Source organism: Vigna radiata, unplaced genomic scaffold (assembly GCF_000741045.1).
Source record: "Vigna radiata var. radiata cultivar VC1973A unplaced genomic scaffold, Vradiata_ver6 scaffold_289, whole genome shotgun sequence".
NCBI lineage: Eukaryota > Viridiplantae > Streptophyta > Magnoliopsida > Fabales > Fabaceae > Vigna > Vigna radiata.
Genome location: NW_014542227.1, coordinates 321293 through 331924, shown reverse-complemented (window position 1 = coordinate 331924; position 10632 = coordinate 321293).

The window sequence follows — 10632 nt, the reverse complement described above, 5'->3', positions numbered from 1 at the left end:
AGGCAACCGAAAAACAAATGCATTTGCTTTTCGGTAGCCTAACTCATAAGAACTCCATGGTTAAGCGTGCTTAGCCTAGAGTAATTATGGGATGGGTGACCTTCCGGGAAGTTTTCTCGGAAAGTGTGTGAGTGAGGACAAAGCACACTGGAAAGCCTCGTGTTGATGTGTGGGGGCAGTCAGTAGTCCTTGTAAGTTGCCGGGGCGTTACACTCTACCCAACAAGAACTCTTCATTTGGTCATTTTTCTGGCACGGTTTCTCTTGGCTCACACCTTACTTTACATAATGTCTTGTTTGTTCCTAATTTTTCAGTCAATCTTATTTCAGTCACAAAGTTAATTAAATCTCTATCTTGTAAAATTAATATTTCTGAATTTTCATGTAAAATATAGGACAAGTCAACCTTGCAGATGATTGGGAAAGCTGAAGAAAGAGATGGCTTGTATGTCATGATAGTTCCTGCATCCACACCCCTTGGTTCACCAATTGCTATTACTCCTGAGAATTTTATTGCTTGTTCTACAATAAGACCTAACTCTATAGATATTTGGCACTCTAGACTAGGGCATCCTTCTTCTTGTTATACCAAATTACGCACCATGTATGCCACTTCACCTGATACAAAATACACTCATTGTGATACTTGTCACTATTCTAAGCAAAGAAAATTGCATTTTCAATTAAGTACTCCTTTTTCAGAAGCTCCTTTTGATTTAATTCATGTTGATATTTGGGAGTCCTATTGTACTTCTTCTGTTGATGGTTTCAAATATTTCTTAACTGTAGTGGATGATATATCTAGATTCACGTGGATTAAATTGATGGCAAGTAAGTTTGATACAAGATCACAACTTATTTGCTTTGTTTCTTATATCAAAACTCAATTTGGCATTGATGTAAAAGTTCTTAGATCAGATAATGGTAATGAGTTTGCAATGATAGATTTTTATAGACAAAAAGGGATACAACATCAATTATCTTGTGTTGAAACACCTCAACAAAATGGAGTTGTTGAGAGAAAACATCAACACATTCTCAATGTTGCTAGATCTTTAATGTTTCAATCCCATTTGCCCATAATGTTCTGGTCTTTCGTTGTTCGTTATGTTGTGCAACTCATTAATATTTTACCTTCCAAAGTTTTGGCATATTTTTCTCCATCTCAGTTGTTACACAATGTTAAACTTGACATTACTTACTTACGAGTTTTTGGCTCACTTTGCTATGCTTCAACTCTTCGAGCTCATAAAACAAAATTTCAACCTCGTGCAAGAAAATGTATTTTACTTGGTTTCAAAAAAGGAGTGAAAGGCTACCTTTTGTTAGATTTCAACTCAAGGGAAATTTTTCTATCAAGGAATGTAGTATTTTATGAAAACATATTTCCTTTTCTTACTAGTGACAAGCACTCACCTATTGATACAAAAAATTCAAATTCCTTAGATTTTGTCACCCAAATCATTTCCTCTCCATCACCTCTTTTCTTAGAAGCTACTGGTCGACCCTCTTTACTACCTACATCTCCTCCTTCTATTGTTCCAGACCCTATTATTTTTTTTTCTCAACCTATTTCTGTTGAACCTGCCACTGCTACTCCACAAAGGAAATCAACCAGGCCAAAACATAAACCATCTTATCTGCAAGATTATCATTGCAACATGTTATGTACTTCTTCCACCATTCAGTCATCCACAAGTACCTTATATCCTATATCTTCATATCTCTCATATGATGCATTATCATCTCTTCATAAATCATATGTCCTTAATCATCACAACAGTAAGATTGGTTTTGGCTTTAGCAGCTTCTAAACATTGGTATTTACATCAACTAGATGTAAATAATGCTTTTTTACATGGGGATCTAGATGAAGAGGTATACATGTCTCTTCCTCTTGGCTACAAAACAGAAAAACCATGGCAAGTTTGCAAGTTGTTGAAGTCTTTATATGGACTCAACCAGGCCTCTAGACAATGGAATTACAAGTTGACAACTACTTTACTTTCTTTGGGCTACATAGAATCAAAATCAGATTATTCACTTTTTGTCAAAAGTGATTCTGCTCACATCATCATCTTACTTGTTTATGTAGATGATATAGTTTTAGCAGGTGATGACATCCAGGAAATCCAAACTGTGAAGGCTCTATTGAATGCAAAGTTCAAAATTAAAGACCTAGGCCAACTCAAGTATTTTCTCGGCTTAGAAATTGCAAGATCTCAACAGAGCATTAATTTGTCACAAAGGAAGTATACTCTAGAGTTACTAGAAGATGCAGGATTGTTGGGATGTCAACCTGTTTCTACTCACATACAGTCAGGCACAAAGTTCTCCAAGAAGAAATGTACTATATCTAGATATCAACCAATTTATTTTTCGTTCATATCTAAGCATTTATGTTCATATATTTATATATCGTTTGTATATTGCTTTAAACAGCTATATATATCAATTGTAATATCTCCTTATTATTAAATAAGATACACAAATTTCATCCTTCCTTTTCTTGTAACACTCGACACTCCTTGTGGTATGTCAAAGCTTTATAAACACTATATCTTCCGTTAACTATTCAATGTAGGACGTGAAAAGGAAAGATATGATGTATTTTAACTATTTACAAATTTATGTTGTAGTGTCATGTAACGCTTAAAATAATTTATAATGTTAATTCTTATTTTGCAGCCTTTTTTCATAGATACAATACTAGATATTGCAATGAAAGATAGTTTGCTCTATTTCAAATATTCATGCTTTCATAAGGGAAAAAAAAAAGTAGAAGATTCAAGCATAATGTTCATGGACCACTTTTCACGGTGCAGCAACCTGTTACTCCGTTTCACACTTAAGAGTAAGTCATCCAAAGTTTAAGCAACCCATTGTTATGTTAAGACAGTGTGAGCATAGGACCCTTGCATTTGTCATGGAGTTTTGAGTCCACGTTGCTTTACATTTAAGGTTTGAGGAGATGATATGGCCAAAAATGATTGCAGGTGTTTATATATTTGAATATGATCCATATAATCTCTACATTGTTGTTTAGGTCCATGCTTTAATTTTTTTCTATTCTACTGTTAGTGGTTCAAAAAATATAGAAAATATATTTCAAGCTACTTTTATATTTGAAAACTAACTAACTATATTTTTTTCTTAAAAACTTCTTTTAATTTTGCACAATTAGCTATACTAAAACTTTCTCATAAGCTTAAAATATAAAAAAGGTGATCTCTGACCGTCATGATTTAACTCAAAACCCTCGTTTTATAGTTGATGGGATAACAGCAATGGGTCATCCAGTGCAAATTCCATCACCTTAATGCTCCGGCTAGGGTTACAAGCTAGCGCTACCTAGCTCGGCAATTCAATCAGAATTGTCAGAGGTTTATAAAGAATATGATCCTCCGTTAACTGTAAGATGTGGGCCTTCAAAAAGAAAGACCTTGATCAGTGACAAAATACTAACTTCAGCCTTTGCCTCCTTTACATCTCTGCACAAATCAGCTCTACTAAATACAAGCAAACAACTTTCATCCACACTCTCAATTATTCCTTATGTGTATAAAATTGCAAACAAACAATCACAAACTCTTTTCCTTTGCATCTCAAGCATATTTGTTCAATGACTACTGGCGAAGCCAACTGCATCTGTTGTTAGCTGAAGTACCATTGTTTTGTTTATCAACCGTTGTATATTTACCTCATTTAGGTGGCCTTTTCTATTCACACGAGTTACAGCATCATCACGATGCAGAGTTCTTCAAATAATGAGCTTTGGCATTTAATCTCTAATCCTAAATAATTGCTGAAGACCATTGACTGTAGCGGAAAATGAATGTTATTCCTGATATAAAATTCTATGTTGTGCAGGCCTATAAGGAGTGGATTCTGAAGACAATCGAAGACACATGGAACCTTTTCCATCAGAAATTCTGAAGTATTTTTCTTGGACTCACATTCTGGAGATTTAATGTTGGATCCACTTGTTCTGCTATGCTGCGAGAATTCATTGCACTTGTTCTCAGAAAAATCTTTGATAGAGGTTCTTTAGTTCATTATCACTTCACATGCATTCACTTCAAGTCTGTATGCGAATGAATTTGACGTTTATGATAATTCTTTACAGGGACATAAGAAACCAATTCATAAAGTGAAACATTCTAAATCTTCTTATTGGACTTCTATCTTAAAGAAAGATGATAATGTTAAGTGTAAACAAAACGCATAGTTTTACATCAGATCATGTATAAATACACTGTAAGGATCATTTTGAAAGTAATGAAAAACTGAGAAGTATTACACAGTACCTGTGCATTCTTTGTTCTCTGTATTGTGCTGTGAACCTTCATAATGTGACCGGTGTGCTTCCTTGTCGGTGAACGGTGGTGTGCTGGAGGAACCTGTAGAGAGAGTATGTCTCTGTTTGTTCTCTGGAAGCTACGTTTCTGATTTCTCTCTCTCACATGTGCCTCAGTTTCTTTCAAAGCAGAAGATATTATTTGTGGTGCTTTTACGTTTCTACCCATTTATTCTAATATGGTATCAGAGCTTAGCTGAATCCTGGTGTGTGAAGTGGGTGCGTGCTAGGTGACTGGAGGTGGGTGTGATTTTTTTTGGAAGTGCGTGTATCCAGAGAAGAAAAGAAGGTGACTTTGGTTGGAAGAATATCAAAGAACCTGCAAGAAAGTTGCAAGATTGTGATGGCGAATGTTGGGGGATACAGGGACCACTGCCCATGTTTGATGGCAAGCAGTTTGACGATTGGAGGATCAAGATGCGTGCTGCATTTGGGTTTCAAGATGTTCTGGAGGTTATTGAAGAGGGATTACCTGAATTGAGTGAAAAGGCATCCCAAGAAGAGAAGAAAGAACACAAATTGATGGCTAAACTTGACAGTAAAGCCAGATTTCTGATGTATCAGTGTGTTAGTCAAAAGATCTTCAATAAAATTTCAAACGCTGAAACTACAAAGGAGGCTTGGGGCATTTTGATGAAAACGTATGGTGACAGAGACAGAAATGCGAAGGTCAAATTGCAGGCACTGAGAAGACAATTTGAAACATTAATCATGGAGGAGAATGAGAGTGTGGCTGAGTACTTTGACAGAGTGCAAGAACTGGTGAACAAGATGAGAGCTTGCGGTGATAAGATGATTGAGAACTAGTGGTAAGTAAAATTCTGAGGACCTTAACCCCTAGATTTGATTATGTGGTGGTTGCCATTGAAGAAACCCGAAGGAGAGAAAATATTGACATTGAGGAGCTGCTGCACTCATTAGAAGCCCATGAGTTACGCCTCAATGAGCGCAGACAATGACAGGAGCAGGCCTTGCAGGCCAGAACTCAATGGAAAGGCAAGAAGGGGTTCAAGAAAGGGGAAAAGGTGGCAAGAAGAGCAAAGATTCACAGGATCAACAAGGGGAAGAGTCCAGTGAATCAGGCAAGTTGAAGAATCAAAAGAATGGTGAATGGAAGTTCGACAAGAAGAAGGTTAAGTGCTATAACTGTCAGAAACTTGGACATTATGCCAAGGATTGCTGGAGTGGTGAAGGTGCTAAGAACAAACGAAAGAAGAGGGCTAATTTGGCCCAAGAGGAGGAATCTGATTCATAACCAGTGATGTTGATGGCTAAAACTGAAGAAGATTCATCAGGAAATGATGTTTGGTACCTTGATTCTGGGTGTTCTACCCATATGACAGGAAGAAAGGACTGGTTTGTGGGAATTAAGGAGACTGCACAGGGAAAAATTCATTTTGCTGATGACAGGAGCTTGAATGCTGAGGGGTCAGGCAGAGTTGTTTTGAGAGAAGCAGGGGGAAGAGAAGTTGTAATTGAAGAGGTACTATATGTACCAGGGCTGAAATCAAACCAGTTGAGCTTGGGACAGCTACTGCAAAAGGGTTATGTGATGAAAATGGAAGATGAATGCCTTAGCATTTTCAATCAGCAGAAGAAGATGGTGGTGCAGGCTCGGTTGTCACAGAACCGTACCTTTAGAGTGGTGATGAGTGCAGTAAAGCATCAATGCTTCATTGCATCAGAAAGTAGGAGGAATGGGTTTGGCATTTGAGGTTTGGGCATCTGAATTTTAGAGATCTGTCAATGCTTGGACAGAAGAATATGGTGAGTGGTCTGCCTAGGATGGAGATTCCAGACACAGTGTGCAAGGAGTGTGTTCAATGCAAGCAAACAAGGGGCAGTTTTCAGAAAAACTTACCCCAAAGATCTGCAGAAAAGCTAGGAGTTGTTTACTCTGATGTTTGCAGGCCTATGCAGGTTGAGACACTTGGAGGCAGCAGATATTTCCTGTTGTTTATTGATGATTGCACTAGGAAGTGTTGGACCTATTTGATTAAAAGAAAAGGAGAAGTGTTGCAGGTGTTTCAGAGGTTTAAAAGCTTGGCTAAGAGGCAGTGTGGGCCGAAAATTAAAGTTTTGCGGACAGATGGAGAGGAGAGTATACCTCTACTGATTTCAAAATTTTTTGTGAAAATGAGGGGATTGTGCATGAGATTACCCCTCCATATACACCACAACATAATGGTGCAGCAGAGAGGAAGAATAGGACCCTACTGAACATGGTGAGGTGTATGCTAAAGAGTAAGGGGTTGCCAATTTCCTATGGGGAGAGGCTGTGATGACAGGCACTTATATTCTGAATTTGTCTCCAACAAAGAGACTTGAAGATTTGACACCAGAGGAAGCCTGGACAGGTGTGAAACCGGATGTTAAGCATCTCAAGATTTTTGGTTCTATGTGTTACAAGCATGTGCCAGATCAGCTGAGGAGAAAATTGGATGATAAGGGAGAGCCTATGATTTTGGTTGGCTACAACTTGACTGGAGGTTACAAGCTGTATAATCCTACATTAGGAACAGCTTGTATCAGCAGGGATGTGGTTGTAGATGAGAATGAAGCTTGGCAGTGGAAAGCAATTGGGCAGGAAACATCAACCATCAATCTGGAAGATGCAACTGCTGCAGTTGAAATTGAAGAAAATGGTGCAAATGACAGGAGAAGGAGACCATCCAGGACCACACAGTTACCAACACACTTGAGGGACTATGATTTTTCCTATGAAGCAACTCTAACAGCAGATGGAAAATTTGTACATTATGCTTTAGTTGCAGAAGCTGAACCAGTTGAATTTGAAGAGGCCGTGAAGGATGTGAGATGGCATAAAGCCATGCAGGAAGAGATTGACTCTATAGAGAAGAATCAGACCTGGGAATTGGTAGAATTCCCTCTGGAAAGAAACCCATAGCACTAAAGTGGGTTTATAAGTCAAAAATAAATCCTCAAGGTGTTTTGGTGAGGTACAAGGCACACCTGGTGGCTAAGGGATTCTTACAGAAGGCTGGAGTTGATTATGGAAAGGTGTTTGCACTTGTGGCAAGGGTTGAAACTATCAGATTAGTGGTGTCTTTGGCCACTAAATTTGGTTGGTCTTTACACCAGCTTGATGTGAAGTCAGCCTTCCTAAATGGAAGACTGAAGGAGGAGGTATATGTTGTGCAACCGCAGGGTTTTGAAGTTAAAAGGCAGTCAGACAAGGTGTATAGGCTGAGGAAAGCCCTCTATGGAGTTGTCAGTAGATATATGGAGTGTCCTAGAGCATCACACTTGAATGCAGTCAAAAGGATTTTAAGGTACCTACAAGGAACCTATTCTTATGGAATTTTGTTGAGAAAAGAAGAGGCTGGAGAAGAAGTGCAAATCACTTCTTATTCGGATGCAGACTGGTGTGGTGACAAAGAAGATAGGAGGAGCACAGTTGGGTACATTTTCTTCATAGGTGGATCTCCCATTTCCTGGAGTTCGAGAAAGGAACCCGTAGTTGCTTTCTCATCATGCGAAGCAGAGTATATAGCTGCCTGTGAAGCAACATGTCAAGCAACTTGGTTGGGATTTCTTCTTGAAGGTTTGAAGATCGAATTGGCTAGAAGAGTGAGGATATTTGTTGATAACAAGTCTGCCATAGACTTGGCTAAACACCCTGCATCCCACGGCAGAAGCAAACACATTGAGACCAAGTTCCACTGTATCAGGAAACAGGTCAGCAATGGAAGATTGGAGGTGCTACACTGCAGATCCGAGGATCAATTAGCAGATATACTCACCACGGCCCTTAAAGGTGAATGGTTTTTGACACTCAGAAAACAGATTGGGGTGGTTGGAGTGGAGATTGGCGGGATTGGTGAAGACTGCACCAGGAGAAGACCGAAAACCTAGGGTTTTCGTTAGAATAATGGAGATCGGGCCAGAAAGGTAGATCGGCCAAGAAGGAGATTTTCTCCGATTTTTAATCGGTGAAAAATGATTGCAAGCTCAAAAGGAGCCGTTTTTACCGATTTTAATCGGTGGAAAACACTAAAAATCGAAGGAGAAGGTGTTTTTTACCGATTGTTTTTCAGAAATTTGTGTTTGTAGAGTGTTTTGTTTAGGAGGAGTGTTAAGTGTAAACAAAACGCATAGTTTTACATCAGATCATGTATAAATACACTATAAGGATCATTTTGAAAGTAATGAAAAACTGAGAAGTATTACACAGTACCTGTGCATTCTTTGTTCTTTGTATTGTGCTGTGAACCTTCATAACGTGATCGGTGTGCTTCCTTATCGGTGAACGGTGGTGTGCTGGAGGAACCTACAGAGAGAGCGTGTCTCTGTTTTTTCTCTGGAAGCTACTTTTCTGATTTCTCTCTCTCACATGTGCCTCGGTTTCTTTAAAAGCAGAAGATATTATTTGTGGTGCTTTTACGTTTCTACCCCTTTCTTCTAATAAAAGTTTGTGGGCTTCTATCATTGCTTCAGACAAGAGCATCTGAAATCAGGTTAAAGTGCTAGTATTTTTGTTCTTTCTTTGGTTTCTGAAGAGTTGGGGAGTATTTTAAATAAAACAATGTGGATTCTAGCAAAACAAAATTTCTTTGAAATGATAAATTATTGGATTATTTTTCTCATCTTTGGATGCAGAAAATCGATGATTTTAAGATGAAATTATGAAGTGAATATGGATAAAAACTTTTATAGTGAACTTTTCCTACCCCTACTCTTAGGTTGAATATATAAGAAATACAACTTCGTCTGGAGTAGAAGAAAGCAGTCATTGGCAACACTCAGTCTAGTAATACAGGTTCCAACACGTTAAAGCCCTCGTTAGGGTTTCAAGCTACCACGACAAAGCTCGGTATCTTTTTAGGTATGTTAAAGTTTTATATATACTCTATCTTCCGTTAACTGTTCAATGTGGGACTTTTCAACTTTTACATTCGTCTTTCGTCAGATTCTTTTAAGCAGAAAAACTGATAATGAAATAATTTATATATAAAGTGAGATGTAGTGTAAGAAAAACAAGTTGATGAGAAGGAGCAAGAAATATATATGGAAAAAAATGACGAAGGAAATTGAGGTGAGGAGTTTAAGGTTTGATGAAATGGATGAAGGGTTATAATATGAAGAACGTGTCACTATTTTAACATTTTTTAACAACTTTTTGACAACACGACACATGTCACTATTTTATCGGTCTGTTTGAATTTATTTTTAAAAAAAGGTTTAAACTCTCATTTGGTCCTCATATTTGTGTGTCAATCTCAATTTGGTCATCGTATTTTTTTTTGTCTCAATCAGGTCCTATTACTTGTAAAAATGAGGCAATTGAGCCCTCTCCGTTAAGTGTTCTCTTACGGTGTTAACCTGTGATGATGTGTTTATGTTGATGTCATTGTTTAATTACATGGAATTTTTATTTAAATTAAAGAATAATGACATGGCAACCATTCTTCTTCATCTCCGTGACTGGATTTGAAAGTGAGAAATTTGGTGATCTTGATTGAAGAATGAAACAGTAGTGATGTTACTTTCTCTGGCAGAGGTGAGTTCTTTAGAGAGCCAATAACACCTATCAAATTCAAAGGAAACTGTTTCAATGAGATATTTGATTTCTCTCCACCCACGAGTGGTCATGCTTTGAAGCAGAAAGGTATAGGAAGCTCCATAAAGCTGATGCTTCTTCCTATTGTATACAATTTGGTGGTTTTCTACCCTCCGACGTCATTCCTTCCATGTCAACACTCTCTGACGGGAAAGGCTTCCTCTACGGCATTTTAGCAAACACCTCGCAAGCGTTCTTTGAGAAGTAAGAAGTGTTATCCATCAAATACAATCAACATGAAACCCTCATTGTCACACCCATCGAACTAAACAATTAAATTACAACAACACAGATCAAAACAATAAGAGAACTTTGAAGACCTTATGAAACAATATATCCTCATACCAGTATCAGACAAGTTTTGACTTCATCATTTTGCTTCACTCATTGAATTGAACAAATCAATGTAACAGATCAATTGTTTGGCAAAACAATGCAAATTGGGCGAAAAACAGAACACCCAAAAACATGAATTTAATTGTCGTGGATAAATGTTGCACCTGAAAAACCTTATCTCGTAATTTCCTTTCATCTAAACTTGGAGATGCAAAGTGCTACATGGTGCATTCTGTTATTAGTCACTGCCAAAACCCAATCGAGTCAAATGGAACTACAGAGAAAAAAAAAGAAGAAGAAAGGTACTATGGCGGCACCATGGAAATGCAATTGGACATTAGGATATTAAGATTTGTTGG